This window comes from Gossypium arboreum, chromosome 5 (assembly GCF_025698485.1).
Source record: "Gossypium arboreum isolate Shixiya-1 chromosome 5, ASM2569848v2, whole genome shotgun sequence".
NCBI lineage: Eukaryota > Viridiplantae > Streptophyta > Magnoliopsida > Malvales > Malvaceae > Gossypium > Gossypium arboreum.
The window spans coordinates 401,142-418,264 of record NC_069074.1 but is presented as its reverse complement, the minus strand read 5'-3'; the positions used below and the strand labels follow the sequence as shown (position 1 = coordinate 418,264).

General features: G+C 30.3%; 1 long non-coding RNA gene across 2 annotated transcripts; it reads left to right on the top strand.

Moving 5' to 3' along the window:
- Positions 1-7,454: 7,454 nt before the first annotated feature.
- Positions 7,455-17,123, top strand: LOC128292763 (uncharacterized). Of its 2 annotated transcripts, XR_008282673.1 has the most exons (4): positions 7,455-7,589; positions 15,441-15,525; positions 16,336-16,398; positions 16,853-17,123. It is a non-coding gene; the product is annotated as an uncharacterized LOC128292763 (long non-coding RNA). The 2 variants fall into 2 exon arrangements; XR_008282672.1 differs by lacking the exon at positions 16,853-17,123 and having other exon boundaries at positions 16,336-16,560.

The following is a 17,123-nucleotide window of genomic DNA, read 5'->3' as shown; positions in this document are numbered from 1 at the left end:
GAAACTTTCAGCGTGCATAGTGACGACGACACTTCAGTGCAAATTAGCGATTGTGGCACTTCAGTGCAACTCAGTGATAGTGGCACCTCAATGCAATTCGGTGATAGTGGCTCTTCAGAGCATTTCATTGATTCTATACTTCTGTGCATTTTCGTGTTCTTTTCGCATCTTACTTATTTAGTTAAGTCTACTGTGGGCTAAACAAACGGTATTAAGTGAAATCAATAGTGAATCGATAAGTGAAAGATGGTAATATTGTAAGTGGAAATGAGCATTTAATGATCATTTAATTAATTTCATTATGTTATATTTAGAGTATTGCCATGTTAATTTTAATTAAGGTAATGGTAAGTTTAATTCTTAAGGTACTTATTAAGCTGTTATAAACTTAACGCGTTATTTTTCCAACGCATAGATGAATACTAGACTTAAAGCTCTAGAGTGAAGATCAAACCCTACTTATCTTATCACATACCGAAGCTTGGAAGATAGTACGGTTTTGATTTTTGGCAATAGTTTATGTCATGTATATAGGCTAAACCAAGTATGTATATGAAAGAATTCTATTAGAAACTCTTGATGGATTTTGAACACCTTTATATTGTTACAAATTTAGTTATATTTGATTGATTTTTAAGTTGAATTATGTAATATTTAAGTTTGGAAATAGGTATATATGAATGATATGGTGGCTGGTCTGGTTTAAAGGTGCTTATTAGACATTGTTTTAAGTGTCGTGAATTGAAATATATTATTTTCGTGGAAACAGAACACACGTCACAATGTCAAATTCTTCATGTCGCGACGAGACATAGACGATGAGTAACATCACTACTTCAACCTGATAGATTGAAAACTTTATAATTTAGTCATTAGTCAATTATTTATCGTCAAGAGAGCTTTCGGAAGCTCGTATAAAGCTAATTGATATTCGGAGACATAATGATGGGATAAAAAAATTCTAAGCTATGAGATGTAAATGAGAGAGAAAATTTATGGAAATTAAGGTTGAAAAGTATTGAAATTTGATTGGATGATGGAATAAATGGAGTAAATTGAAAAAAAAAGTGTTGAATTTTTTACATAATTGGAAGGCTGAATAGCAACAGCTTAGGGCATAAGAAAATAAAAGGGAAAGAAAGGAAAAAAAAGGGACAAAAAAGAAAGAAAAGGAAAAAGAAGAAGAGAGAGAAAAAGAAAGGAAAATCACTCATGCATTATTATTGAGTTTTTCCTAGCTTAATTTCATATCCTAGTGATCTGCCACGAATTAGATTATTATTTACATCCCTTTTCACATGATTTTAACTCGTTTAAGAAATTGAATAAGTCATTTTATTTATGGCTTTATAGTTGAAGTAGCATGTTACGCTTTTTAATAGTTTTTTATGCTACTTTGATAGTTAATAAGGTTATGTGGTCGCATAGGTTGATTTGGGAGCTAAAGACGTACCTTTGGGTTGAATTTACTGCCAATGTCACAACAATGAAGCATGAAAGTAGCGACATCAAAGATCGAGTTGAAAATAGCTTTTGGATTGACATGGGAGTGAATGGCATAACACCAAGATATTGACGTCGTGACACCAAACATCGAAGCCAGAAAAATCCACAAACAGTGTTAGACGTTACAACAAGCAAGTGCTCCAAACCGTAACGTTACGACAAATTCCTAAATGCGGCAGCTACGTTTTACAAAGGCAATTTAGGGTTTTTTTGGGGGTTTAAGGCCCTAATTGGCATACTAATTAGAGAGGCATTTTAGCACTTCATACAATTCACTTTGTAACCGTAATTAAAGGGATTCAGACCTAGATCAACTTTCATAATTCACACTTTGAATTTCAGTTTTTAATTTTTCTTTTCATGTTCGCTTAATCGGTGATTTCTATTCCGAAGTTTGACAATCATGAGCAGAGAGTGTTTCAAACATGTGCCTTTATTGCCATATATATATGAGCATTCTTTTCTTATTCTTTTATTTATATTTCTTTCGTTAATTTTGTTAATTGAATGTTTGTGTAAATATTAGAACAAACTTGTGCTTTATACATATCTTGCATGATTCAATTGTTAACCTGATTAATTAACTAAGTAAATAATTATCTAAAATTGAGTATTTATTGAAGAGAAATTAGTATACTAGGATTCATGACCTTGGTAGAATATTTAGACAAGTGAAACCGAAAGGGTATCCTGTTAAGTAGACTTGTACTAAGCGATAAGACTGAAAGGATATCTATTTGCTTAAGTGAGACCAAAATGGTTTCTTAGGTGGTAATTCTTAGTAAAGATATTCCTTAGTTAATAACTAGGGCTTCAATTAATTCTAGACTATGTAGCTCGCATTGCCAAAACTAGGAATAAGAATTTTCGATAACTTAACTCAGGATATTTTTTAGCTTTAATTATTATTTTTACTTTAATTTAATATTGAGTATTTGACAGTCGACACTTCTAACTCGTAAATTGATTTGACTAGTAATTATTTTAGGGTAATTAATTTAATAGGAATTTTCTCCAATCTTGCAATCCATTGGGTAGGATCCTTGGATAACTTCCCGGTATTCCATTGACACATAACTATATTACAATTTGACATGTTCGTTTGTAGACACCGCACTTTCACTTCCACATTTAATTGTACATTTTTAAGCCACGACGCACACACGTAAAGGTGGCAGTCACCTAGAGTGTTATGAAAAAAATTAATCATGGAAGCAACTTAGATGAAGATGAAAGTGAATGGAAAACTTGGGAAAGTGATGAGAAAGGTTAATTTCAAGTGAAGAAATAGGTAAGTACTAAATTGAATTCAAGTTAGTTTATTTTGATTTGAATATTTGAGTATTTAAATTTTAATATGAAATAATTAAATAATATATTATTAATATTATTGAATATGTATATTGAATTTAATAGTGAATATGTAATTAAAGGTCTCTTAGTAACGTAAGAAGTGATAATTTAGTGATTAGTGAATTTTATGAAACTAGGGATTAACTTATAAGGAGTGAAAAGTTTTTATTTTTCATTGATCGATATGTAAATAGATGTAGAATGGTGAAATTACTATGGACTAAATTGTAAATAATTTAAATTTGATATCTGAAATAAATATTGTGATTAAAGGTTTAAATAAAGTGAATAATGATATTAAAGTGTTATAAAATAAGTATAGAATTTTCATAAAATTAGGGACTAAATTATAAAATATTTCAAAATTACTATGTAACACCCCTAACCCGAATTCATCACCGGAACAGTGTGACAGAAAATGAAAACACTTCATATCATATAACATTCATGTCATTAACCAATCAAAATCATACATATAGTCCCTTATATAAGCCCTCGAGGACCAAAATACGCGTTAGAAAAAAATCGAGACTAAATTGGACACTTAAAGAATTTTTCAAAAATCATTGAAATTAAGTTGCAGGGGACACACAGCCGTGTGGTTAGGTCGTGTGACCACACGGCCAAGAGACACGCCTGTGTCTTAGACCGTGTGGACATTCGAAATAGGGACACACGACTGTGTCCTAGCTCGTGTCCGTGCCAGTGTGAGTATACTGACTTGGGTCACATGGCCAAGCCACACGCCCATGTGTTAGGCCGTGTGAGCATACTAACTTGCTTAAATTAAAAGATATAGGGGACACATAGCCATGTCACATAGCCGTGTGTGACACAAGCCCATGTCTCTACTCGTGTGGACCAAAAATAGGCCATTTTCCAAGCCACATTTCTCACCCAATTTGACATCAAACTAACTCAACATTTTAGCACGTGAACAAACCATAACAAGGCATTCAAACCAAGCTAAAATCAAGTCTTAAGCATGAAATATAACAACATACAACCAATGTGCCCTTAGGCACCTCAAATGACAATTTAAAGATATGTCAACCAAGTATCTCAATTTACCTATTTGACCAGATTCATATATGCATATTCAAACCACATTTTTCTTTCTTTCATTGAACCATATCAAATACACTTCAAATATGATAAGACCACTTATATACATATCAAAATATACCAAACACAAGCTATTCAAGTGACTAGTCTCAACAAAATAATTTTATGCCAACATTGACCAAATTAACCTATACATGCCATTATAACCAGAATTAATTTACTGAAAGTACCAAAAGAGTCGATGGATAGTGTGAAATAGCTCCGACCAGCTTACAACCCGAACAAGCTTCCGATTTACTATAAAACATGGAAAATAACACAAATTAAGCATTTAAGCTTAGTAAGTTCGTATAATACAAAATTTAACTTACCATATTCTCATAACATAGGTAAGTAAACATAGTATATCTCAATCAATTGGGCTAAAAACCTAAACACATTATCACAACACGTTAGCCATGAAAATCTCATATAAAATCCAATACACATGGTTGAATTCATCAAATAATGCACATCATGTACATAGTAGTAATAGTTCATATCAAACTCATAATATTTAATAACAGAATTGTGCCCGTTGAACCATTTAAAATATTATTGGATACACGAGTGGTACACACGAAGTGTACTGAACTGAGATTTGTCAATTCATATTCATATATACTCATACAAGCAGTAAACGGGAAGCTTATGTGAGTTGGGTATCGGGAAGCTCATAAGAGCTGTGGTGTGTCTACAATACATGCAGGACCCCAACCAAATCGGTAACCCTAATGACATGTCATTTGTATCCTACGAATTCCTACAGTTCAAATGGGACTCGATAATTGTCGGGTATATAACCGGTATTTATTCATGGCAATTATACAATTCACAAACAATAATTCAATTTAACACATAGAAATGCACAATTTATGTAACAACCCGATAGTTACCGGTAATCGAAGAGTGTATTTTTGGGTCTCTGTTTTTGTAAAACGGATTCGTAAATATTTATTAAAAATATTTACGAAGTTAATTGTGTGGTTAATTAGGTTTTGATTAGGTGAATTTGTATAAATTAAGAGTAATTAGGTATAAGGATTATATTGTATATAGAGAGAAAGTTGAATTATAGATTAGAGAAAAGTGAAAGGACTAAATAAGCAATTAAACATTAAATTAACAAGTGTTTGGTTTTGGTAATGACATGTGATACATATATTTATAATAATTATATACTTACTTATTATTTAAGTAAATATATTATATTATTATATTATCATATTATTATATTATATTAGTATAATTAAAATATAAAATAAATAAAAGAAAGAAAAATAATAGAAAAGAAGAACAAGAGCAAATGAAACAGAGAAGAAAAAAAAGAAAAAGAAAAAAGGGAAAGAAAGAAGGAGAAAATTAGGGTTTTAAGGTTCAAAGCTCAATTGGTAAGTCAATTTAGTCCATTTTCTTATAATTTTTATGTTTTTAGAATCATAGTATTAAATACTACTAACCTATGTTGAAATTTTAGAAAATATTGAATTTTTAGATGTTGTTCATGTTGAATAATTTAAGTATTTGGGGTTAAACTGGTAGAATTTTAAGTTAGAAATGAAAAAGTGATTGAATTGTAAACTAAATTATAAGTTTTGAGTATTAGGGACTAAATTGTAAAAATTCAAAAATTTAGGGATTTAAATGAAATTAGAGAGTTGAATTTATTCTAAAGTGAAAATTGAATGAAAATATGGAATTAGTTTTAAAGAAATAAAGTTAGTCTTGGTTTAAGGACTAAATTGGAATTTAGACAAAAGTTGAATAAAAATTGAAATATTCAATGAGAAATTGTATTGTATTGTTGAATTTTAATTGTTTTAATTTCCGTAGCTAATGCTATACTGGAAACTTCGACTAAGAAAGAAAAAGATAAAGTTGACGAGGAGTAGCTCGGAAATTCTAGTTTGTATTTCTATAATCCGAATTTAATTATTAATTGTTATATTTTAATTTAAATGTTTATGGTAGGTAAATAAGGTAAGTGTTAGCATTTTTTATATTGTATTGAATGTATGTGAATTTGTGATTAATGTGATAATTGAATATTGAATAATTGTGCCATTTGAAAAGTGAATTGAAACCCTATTAACTGTATCAGGATGAGTCGGATATAGATGGCATGCTAATTATTACTCCAGATAAATTCGATGAGGTATTGAGTACCAATTTACTTCGGTATAGCCGATGAGACACTGGGTGTCAACTTATTGCTTCGAATTATCCGATGAGGCACTGGGTGCCAAATTTGTGTGTTTTGGTTGGATCCATGTACCCGTTCGAGTCTGTGTCATATTAACAGGGGTTATTGAATAAAATAGTGTTATGATTGATAATGTGTGGTGAATGAAAAATGGTTAAAGACACATGAATTGTGTATTTATGAATTGAATATGAACGAACAATATTGTTGTTCAAATGATTTGTGTTTATATTGTAAAAAGCTATCTCGGATAGCAAATGTTAAGAATTGAATGTATTATAAATACTTTATTCTATGAATTGATTAATTGTATGATTATAGTTATTGTATGTTTTATTATTTTACCTTTAAAGCATTCGGATTATAGAAATACCACTGAGTTTATACTCAGTGTACGGTTTGCTTTCGTGCGCAGGTTAAGTAAAATCAGATTGCCGATTAAGCATCCATCAATGATCCTGAACTCAAAACGTGGCGATGTATGTTTCTTTTTGTGTCGGCATGTACATAGGATGTCTTATGCTTGTCATTCTGGGAAGTGAATGTAAATTATGTTATAAGATTATATTGATTAATTATATACATGAAAATATATATATGTGTGTGTGTGTGTGTGTGTGTGTGTGTATGTGTGTGTGTAATGACCTGAATTTTACCGATACTGAAAAAGTGTAATTTCGGATCTCTGTTTATGAAAAATTGATTCGTAAATATTTTTAAAATATTTATTAAAAATATTTACTGAAGTAAAATGAGTGGTTAATTAGAGTTTAATTAAGTGAATTTAACTTAATTAAGAGTGATTAGGAAAAAGGATTAAGTTGAATGAAGTGTAAAAGTTTAATTACGAATTAAAGAAGATAAGGGGACTAAATAGGGAATTAAGCCTATTCTAAAAGAATGAGGCGGCAAAACATAAATATCTTTTATTTTTATGTTGTTTAAATAATAAATATATTATTAATGTTATTATTTTATTATATTACAAATTAAATTAATTATATTATTATATTTTGAAATAAATTAAGAAAAAACAAATGTATGGTGTATATGGATATGGTGACATGTGTAATATTAATATACATACAATTATAAAATATATGTATATTTTCTTATCATATAAGTATATTATTAAATTATATATTAGTATTAAGTAAAAGATATTTATATAATAAATAGATTAAAGAAAGGCAAATGTAAGGATATAAATGGATACAAATGTTAAATAAATATTGGTTATTTAGTAGATTTTTATTGTTATTATATTATATATATATAACAAATGGAATAAAAAAGAAGAAGAAGGAAGATAGAAAAGAAACAGAATGAAACGAAACAGAGAGCAGGGGAGAAAAAGAAAGAAAGAAAAGAAAGAAAGGGGGAAAAAGGAAAATTGAAGGTTTGAAGCTTTAAGCTTTAATAGGTAAGTCAATCAAGCCATTTTTACTTAATTTTGATGTTTTAGAAGTTTCTGAACAAAGTTTTGATGAAATTAAGTTGATATTTTGAAAGTTATTAGATTTTTAGATATTATCCATGTTAAATAAAATGATGACTTAAGGGCTAAATTGATAGAAATTCAAGTTAGAAATGATATAAAGATTGAATTGTAAATTGATTCATAAGTTTTATGCTTTAAGGACTAAATTGAAAGAATTTCGAAATTATGGTTTTATGATGAAAAATAGATAATTATGTCTAAGTTTGGTTAAAAATTGAGTAGAAGTAAAGTATGAATTAAGATAGAAAAGCAAGTGAATTTAGCTAGGATTAAATTGAAATTAAAAGTAGAAAATCAACATTTTGCACTAAGACTATTTTGGACAGCAGCAGTAGTCTAAGTTTGAAAAATCACCAAAAATTTTAGAAATTTAATTATAGGATGAATAAAATATGGAATTAAAGCTTATTGAGTCTAGTTTCTTATAGAAGAATCAGTATAAGCAATTGAATTGTAAATTATGAGATATAATGAATTTTGTGAGACAAGGTTAGAATGAATTCGGATTCTCCTGTTCTGACTTTGGAAAATCACCAAAAATTGGAGAAAAATAATTAGAGGCTTAAAGTTATATGTTTAGAATCCCCAATGTGAAACACCCCCTACCCATATTCCGAGCCTAGAATAGGGTACGAGGCATTACCGAACTTAATATGATTAATCATGTAAAAATCAGCCATAAAATTTCTTCTAAATTAAAAACTTTCATACATATGTCTAAATGGGCCTACGGGGCCCAAAACATATATTCAGGGTGGTTCGGGATCAAACCGTAAACATATGAAACTTTTACAACACTTAGAAAATTTTCACACTTTGGAGAGTCACACGCTCGTGTTTTCAACCCGTGTAACTCTCTATTTATAACTTCATCACCCTTGTCAATCGTATACTTCATATAAATAACAAGAAACGTGTATGGGCTCAATTCTCATTAAATTTCTCATATATATATATACACAATTTCACGTGTTGTAATCATACAACATATATCAGCCATATCTCTGTAATCTAAATATATTTTCATAACAACTTATCTTGATTTCATACTATTTCATATTTAAGCTTAAATAACCAAAGTATTTGAAATATCATCTTTAGGCAAATAGTACACATGAGGTATATAATTCCATAATTATGAATAAACACATTTATCAAACATTTTCCATATTCATATATCAATGTCTCATGTCTCCATATATCAATAACCGTCATTTTCATGAATTCCGAGTTCAATTTCATAATTATTTTCCTCGTGTTCAATTTATTCCATGTCGGAACTTTATTCATTAAAACATTTGAATTATCAATACATATGGACATTACATTCAAGATGAACAATTATATAATCACAAATGAATTCATTTATCAACCAAGTTCTATACTCATATCTTATCAACTCGTACTTCCTTGTATCACATAATTCCATGTAACACTTACCAAACTTTGTCAAATTAGTGAACGTCTTACAGAATTGAGTACTTCGTTTTCTCGATGCCATAGTTCAACTATGGTCTTACACATCTTCACATAATGATGCCATAGCCCAACTATGGTCTTACACATATTCATATATCGATGCCATAGCCCAGCTATAGTCTTACACGTGATCACATATCACATATCGATGCCATAGCCCAGCTATGGTCTTACACGTAATCACATATCACATATCGATGCCATAACCCAGCTATGGTCTTACACGAATCACGTATCTCACTGATGCCATATCCCAGATATGGTCTTATACGGTAGCATATATCACACTGATGCCATATCCTAGATATGGTCTTATACGAAAATCACTTGTCACTTGTAGCCGAAGCTACCACTATTCATCGATCGTAGTGGCAGACTACCACTTTCATTGATCGTGGCCGAGCTACCACTTTTCATTGATCGGTGTGCGAAGCTACCACTTTTCACTTGTCATTTGTCCTTAATCAGATAAATGTAGCCGAAGCTATCACTTATCACTTTCATTTGTCCTTGATCAGATAAGTGTAGCCGAAGCTATCACTTATCACTTGTTACCATGGTCCAACTATGGTATTTTCCTTCAATTCATCTTGTCACTGAACTGAAATGCTCAACTTGATCATTTATTCAATTTTCATACTTTTACATTATTCACGATTTTATTATCAATACATATGAAATAACACATCATGAAAATTCATAAATTTAACAAATAATCACTAAAATTTAGCCATATAAACTCACAAGTTCAATTTTTGTATTATAACAATAATCATAATTTTATAATAAATATTCCAAATAAAATATTATATCATTTCTAATCCAACACTTATCGATTATAATCGGGCATGTGATCAATTTATACATGATCCATTCATATATTTTTCCTCCTCCTCCTCTCTATCCACATCCTTGGTATAAATAACACACTTGTAAGTAACCTTATCCATAATTTTCACTAAATACTAATGTGAATATTCAGACTATCCACCCGTGTCGTAGTCACTAAATTATTTATATCTGGAGCTACGAAACTCAAAATTAAGATCCGATAATTTTCCCTGAAACTAGACTCACATATATTCTTACCATAAAAATTTCATAATTTTTGGTTGGGCCAATTAATACAGTTTATTCATTGAAGTCTCCCCTATTCTACTATCTGACAGTACCGACCCTTCTTCACTAAAAATTAATTATCTCTTCGTACAGGATTTGAATGGTGTTCCCGTTTATTTCTCTTGAAAATAAACTCATTCAGGTTCTAAAAATATAAATTTAAGCCCCTAATTAATTTTATCCAATTTTTTATGATTTTACAAAGTTAGAACAGGAGAACCCCAAATCATTCTAACCTTGTCTCATAAAATTTATCATATCTCATGATTTACAATTCCATTGTTTACATAATTTATTCTATAAGAAACTAGACTCAATAAGCTTTAATTTCATATTTTATTCATCCTCTAATTCCATTTCTACAATTTTTGGTGATTTTTCAAAGTTAGACTACTGCTACTGTCCAAAACAGTTTTAGTGCAAAATGTTGATTTCCATTTTGCCCCAAATTTCACAATTCATACAATTCAGTCCTAGCTCAATTAACCCCTCAATTAAGATAATTTTCTCAATTAATACTTTTCCTAGACATTATAAGTTATTTCATAACTATTGAAATTTAGAATTTCTACATAAAACTCTAACTTCAAACTCTTTTACAATTAGATCCCAAACATTAACTTTCTATTCAATTCTTTCAATAAAATCAGCATATAAATAATTTAAAGCTCTAATTCCATGCCAAATCATCATATACTTCCAGAAAATATTCATATAAACTTTCAATTTCTTTCATAGAATCAAAAACTAATGAATTTAACAAGTGGACCTAGTTGTAAAAATATGAAAAACCAGCTTAAGGGAACTCTTTCATGGTGTTTTTTCTGATGAGAATGCAGAAAAATAAAGATAAATCTAGATAATTCTACTTTAGTCCTAGCTTTATTAAGTAAATTTTGCAATTTTCTAATTTTTCCCTTAATTCTCCTTATTTTCTTGCTGATTTCATGCCATTGCCGTCCAGCCCAAAGAGACCTTGGGTCTATTTCCCTTTTAAACCCTCTTTATTTTATCATTTAAGCTATTTAATCATTTCCCAAAATTTTGCATTTAATACATTCTAGTCCTTTTTGTTCAATTAACTATCAAAACTTTAAAATTTCTTGACGAAACTTTAATACTGACTTATTAACACTCCATAATTATTTATAAAAATATTTATGGCTCGATTTAAAATTCCCGAGGTCTCGATACCTCGTTTTCGATTTAATTATTTTAATATTTATTTTTAGTACACTATTCACTACTTCAAAATTTTTCCTAACTTCACATTTAAATTATACTCACTAAATTAATAATATTTCCTACTCATTTATCGGATTTAGTGATCTCGAATCACTGTTCCGATACCACTAAAAATTAGGTTGTTACATAATGAGTCTATTTTCAGGATAAATCAATGGGAATATTATCTGAGTTTTGTACTGTGAGATAATTAATTTTTAGTGAAGAAGGGTCGAAACTGTCAGACAGCAGAACAGGGGTAACTTTCTGAAAATTTCTAAAAATTTTATGGTAAGAATATATATGAGTCTAGTTTCAGGGAAAATTAGCATATCTTAATTTGGAGTTTTATAGCTCCAGATATAAATAATTTAGTGACTACGACACAGATGGACAGCTTAAATATCCATAAAAGTAAATAATAAAAATTATAGATAATGTTACTTACAAGTGTGTTATATACATTAAGGATGTGGAATGGAGAGGAGGAGGAGGAAAATATATATGAATATTCAGTTAGCATGGCTAATTTGCATGTTTTAAGCTCATAGACTAAATTGAATAAAAGTAAAACTTTAGGGGGTAATTTTGTAAAAATGTCAAAAATGACTAAATTGAAGGGAATGAATTGTTTTATTATCTAAATCAATGAATTGAATGAAATTATCAATTTAAGATTGGGTGAAATTTGGAAAAATGGTAAATTACCAATATCCCCTAAATCTTGGTATTTGCAATTTAGTCAGGTAGGTTCGTATATCCTGAATGTAAATATGACAATTTAAGTATTGTATCATATTTTATATGATATTTTGAATTGAATATATGAAAAGGATGTTACATGAAACATGAAAATGAATACTAAATAATATAAATTAATTGAAATTATTCTGAAAATCTCGGTAATGCCTCGTATCCTATCCCGGTTTCAGGTACGGGTATGGGGTATTACAGTGTGTGTGTTATGTTGAAGTTTAATATGGAATGTTTAAGTTGATGCATAAGTGAGTATAATATAGGCAAAATTGGGTTGAAATTGGCATGATTGGCTTGAATGAAGTTTTATTGGATTGTTCTGATAATAAATGTGAAGTACCCATGAGGGTACATTGGCTAGGTCATTAGCTTGATTGTTTTGACACGTTTTAAATGTATTCAATTGTATTTTAAAGTGATTGTACGATTGAGTTTTAAGTTGTTTGATATTCAAGGTTGCAGGGAAGAGTAAACTTAATGTCCAAGGTTCATTTTGAGTCCACATGGCCAGAAACACAGGCATGTGACTGGACAGCGTGAGACACACGGCTAACACATGGGTGTGTGATTTGGCCATGTGTCCCCTGCAACTTAAAATTTTCAAAACAGAATGCTCAGGTATTTTCACACGGGCGAGAGACAAAAGTGTGTGTCTCAGTTGTGTGAGACACACGGTCTAGCACACGGGCATGTGCCTTGGTCGTGTGAAACCTGCACCTAATTTTTGAAATATAAATTGACCACACGGCCTAGCACACAGACGTGTGGCTAGCCGCGTGATCTAAGTCAGAGTGTTACACGAGGTTGGACACGGCCTGAGGCACGAGCATTTCCTATGGCCACATGGGCGTGTCCCTTAGCCACATGATTGTGTATAATGGTCATTAAACTAACTAAAAATTCGACTAAGGTAAGCGCACCTATCGAACGGTAGTATAGTTATGGTGAGACCAGAAATATAGTATCCACGAGAACTAAAAGTACTAGTAATTACTATCTTTTTATTATCTAACCTAAGAATTAACGAATGTTTTTTTAAACTAAAACTAATTATCTAATTAACTAATATTACAACAGAGATTAAAGTTGAAAAAATACTTTTTAGAAAACCGATGGAGAAGACAATACCCGAGGAAGAATCCACCTAGACTTCACTTATTACCTTTGAATTAGACAGTTTATTCACTTGACTTAATCCGTAGAAATACCTAATTTATGTTAATATCTCTCTCGAGGCAAAAAACAACTGACTCTAGGTTGATTAATTGAAATCTCTTTCTAATTAAAACTCCTATTGTCGCATTAACTCCATCTATGGATTCCTTTATTAAATTTGACTCTAATTCGGCAGATTTATGTCGTCCTATCTCTAGGATTGTATGCAACTCCGCTTAATTATGAATGATCTACTCTTAAACGGGGACTTTTGCTCCACTGAATAAGCGCATCAAAAACCTGAATTAATATACTAGAAAATTAAAGCAATGGTTAAACTCACAATTAAGAATAAGTATAATGGCCTAAATTCAAGGTTATCAGAATAGTAGTTTCGTAACCACAAATCCAATTTAAAGAGAAATTTATTTCAATATTTTTGCATAAAAATTGATATGATAGGAAAATCGTATGAAAATATTAATAGAAAAATTTTACCGATTTAGTGGTTAGTTAAAAAAAGAAATTATTGAAGAAATTGGGTAAAATAAGGTATTGGGACCTCTATCTCGTAAAACCAAGTCGAAAATAATTTTATAAATATTTATGAAATGTTAGTAATGTGGTATTAAAATTTCGTTAGGAAATTTTAATGTTTGGATAGTTAATTAAATGAAAAAGACTAAATTGTAAAAGGTGTAAAAGTGGATGAGATGATTAAATAGCTTAAGTGTCTAATGAGAGAGGATTTAAAAAGAAATTAGACCCAAAATTTATTTGGGCTGGACGGCAAGGGCATGAAATCAACAGGAAAATTGATAAATTAGGGCAAAATTGGAATATTACAAAATTAACTAAATAAAAGTAAGACAAAATAGGAAATATCTAGATTTCTCTTCATTTCTCTTCAATTCCAGCAGCTAAAAACGCCATAGGAGGGTTCTCTAAGCTGGTATTTCATAATTTTTGCACCAAGTGAGTTAATCCTTGCTTTTTTCTTGTAATTTTTGTGTTTCTAAGACTTTTACAACTAGATCCTACTATTAAATTCATTAGTTTTTGATTTCATTGATGAAATTTAAAGTCACCATGATTGAGTGCTGTAAGTTTATGATGAAATAGAATGAAATTAAAGCTTTAATTTATTTATGAGATTATTTTATTAGGTAATTTCAATAGAAATTGATTTTTAGGACCAAATTGTGAAAATGCTTGGAATTAAAGTCTATTGCTGAAATTTTGATTCCTAAAGGTTGTAAACTAGTTTAAGGTGATAGAATAAAGTGTTAATTGAGAAAAATAAGCTTAATTGAGAGGCTAATTGAGTAGGGATGAAATTATCATTTTTTAAAAGCTTAGGGGGAAAATGGTAATAAATAGCAAATAGCTTGCACTAAAACAATTTGGACAGCAGCAGTAGACTAATTTTGAAAAATCACCATAAATTGTAGGAATCGAATTAGAAGATGAAAAAAATATGGAATTAAAGCTTATTGAGTCTAGTTTTTCATAGAAGAAACGGTGTAAGCAATGAATTTGTAAATTTTGAGATATAATGAATTTTGTGAGACAAGGTCAGAATGAATTTGGGTTCCCCTGTTCTGACTTTGAAAAATCATAAAACATTGAATAAAAATAATTATGGGATTAAATTTATATGTATAGAATCCTTAATGAGTCTATTTTCAATAGAAACAAACAGAAACATCATCTAAATTCCTTATGAAGAGATGATTAATTTTTAGTGAAGAAGGGTTAGAACTGTCAGACAGCAGAACAAGGGTGACTTTAAAGAATAAACTGTACTAATTGGCTAAACCAAAAATTCTGAACATTTTATGGCAAGAAGATATATGAGTCTAGTTTCAGGAAAAATTATCGGATATTAATTTTGAGTTCTGTAGATCAAGATAAAAATAATTTAGTGACTATGACTCAAGTAGACAGCTTTGAATGAACTATAAATGATAGTTGAATTATAGAGAATGTTGCATATGAACATGAAATGTATTAATTTGATAATTAAATTTATTTATTTAGATCCAGAAGGTTCAAATATGAAGCTAGATCGAGGAAAGGAAAAAGTTCAGGATTTGTAGATTTTTGTACACGAACAAGTATCAAGGTAAGTTCATGTAACTTGAGTTATATTCTTAAATGCTTGAAATGCATGTTTTTTATATAAATATGATTTGAATGATCATTATATGGAAATTTATGAAACATTGATATATTTCATAAAAGGGGAAGAAATCTCGGTTGAATGAAAGGAAATTTCGATAGATCTTTGAAAAGGAATTGACGGTAAAAAGGATCTAGCTCGGACGGGTGATCCTATCCTGATATAGCCTCCCGAAGAATATGTGGAAAATGGATTTAGGCCGGACGGGTAATCCTAATTAGGGTCTGAATTTAGCCTGGACTGGTAATTGATCCAAGCTCATTAGAGTAATTGTCGTTGCGAGGATTTAGCTTTGGACTAGTAATCTGACAATACTCTATGAGTTTATATTCTGAGGATTTAGCGGATGGTAATCCATTTGTAAGGATGAGGTTCATGAGTGTACTCTCTGAAATGGAAATGTGCGCACATGAATATGAATTGACGGACCCGAAAATGTACACTAAAAGTGTACCTCTGAAAAATCCATCTAAATTCCGAGAAATTCAACGGGATAAATATGGAAAGGAAATAACAAGGGAATGGAAATCATGGTATTAATGAGCTCATCAATCATAGTATATATTATTGGTACATGGAAATTATTTTACTAACTTGAATGTTGAGTTTGTGCATGTTAGGGTAATAATGCATTAAATGGATATATGAATGTTTATTGTATTGTATTGAAAATATTAGGTAAATATAATTCTTGTTACATGAGCTTACTAAGCACAAAGTGCTTACCCTGTTTCATTTTCCCCTGTTTTGTAGTGTTAAGAGCTCAGAGGTCGGATTTGGTCGGAGACGCATCACACTATCAACCTCAGGATTTCGGTATATAAAGAAACTTTATTTTGGAAATCAATGGCATGTATAAGCTAATAAAGTAAATGTTAATGTGAAATGAATGTAAAGTTAGCCATTAGTATGGTTAACCTAGTTTTGGGTATGTAATGACGTTATCTTATAACTATGCATGAATTTATCTTGAAAATATGTTGAATTGGTTTGGTTGATGTGGATTGGTCCCGATTTAATATTGCAGGGAAGATTAGATATTTATAAAGGGGCTATATTGAATATAAAAATAATCATAAACTCCAGTAATACCTCGTACCCTATTCCGGCAATGAATACGGGTAGGGGGTGTTACATTTGTTGGTATCAGAGCTACGGTTTAGCTGGTTCTCGGGCAAACATAGTAAATACGGGATTAGCTATACATGCCATTTAAATTATTATTGATAGTGTGATATCTCCTGACCATTTAAATGTGTTTTTCTTATAGTAAATGTCTACCGACCAAGCTCAATCTGAGAAAGCTGGGACTCATGCTCCGGCTTCAGTACAAAGAGAATAAACTAGCAGTAGAAGGTGTAACGGCCTAATTTTCAGTGGTGTCGGAAATGGTGATTTAATATTTATGAGTCAAGTAAGAATTTAGAAGAATTTGTGAATTGGTGAAATTAGTGAATTAAAAGAATTTATTAGGTCAAACGGGTCAAAAACGAGGTGTCGAGACCTTAAAATTAAAAATCGAGCTATAAATATTTTTATAA